At 39.0% G+C, this 685-nt stretch overlaps 1 protein-coding gene across 1 annotated transcript in view; it reads left to right on the top strand.

Annotated features, from left to right (window-relative positions):
* The window catches only part of LOC128250351 (probable E3 ubiquitin-protein ligase bre1), a 43945-nt gene that overhangs the window by 19015 nt on the left and 24245 nt on the right, over positions 1-685 (top strand). The window lies entirely within an intron of this gene.

Here is a 685-nt window from a genome sequence, read left to right as displayed (position 1 = left end):
TATAATATTTGTATATATGTGTGTTTTATATATATATATATATTATTAAGCCCTGACAGATGGTTTGCAAACAAAAGCGGATGTGGTGTGAGGGAAGGAGAGAGAGAGGGGGGAGATAGAGAAAAGAAGAGAGAGAGACAGAGACTGACAGACAGACAAGGAACGAAAGAAAGAAAGAAAGAAAGAAAGAAAGAAAGAAAGAAAGAAAGAAAGAAAAGAAGGAAAGGGTTGATGGAAGAGAAGTGAAGGGGACAAGTCCCAAAGCTGCCTGGCCTTGATTGAACCCCCCCCACACACACACACACACACACGATGCCCTTTATATTAATGTCTCCATACATCATTGATTAAATCAACAGTGTGTGTTCGATCTCCGATTGCAGCCTCACTGACTCAAGTGTTTTTTTGCCACTCCCACTTTTTACCTGCACATATGTGCATAGCCATATGTATATGTGTGTATATGTGAATGCATTTGTGTGTGTGTGTGTGCGTGTGTGTGTGTGTGTGTGTGTGTGTGTATATAAATGGGTGAGCCGGTTGTTGTTGTTGTTGTCTAGCTCTTATCCAGCCTTAATCCAACATATTTATCTTCAAAGATGTTCCAACCATGGCTATCCTGTATATTTTATACAACCAGGACTACACTGTGTACATATATACATACATACATATATGTATATAT

The sequence above is a fragment of the Octopus bimaculoides genome, chromosome 20 (assembly GCF_001194135.2).
Source record: "Octopus bimaculoides isolate UCB-OBI-ISO-001 chromosome 20, ASM119413v2, whole genome shotgun sequence".
Taxonomy (NCBI): domain Eukaryota; kingdom Metazoa; phylum Mollusca; class Cephalopoda; order Octopoda; family Octopodidae; genus Octopus; species Octopus bimaculoides.
Note: the sequence above shows the minus strand (reverse complement) of the source record. Positions and strands in the feature narration are given on the sequence as shown.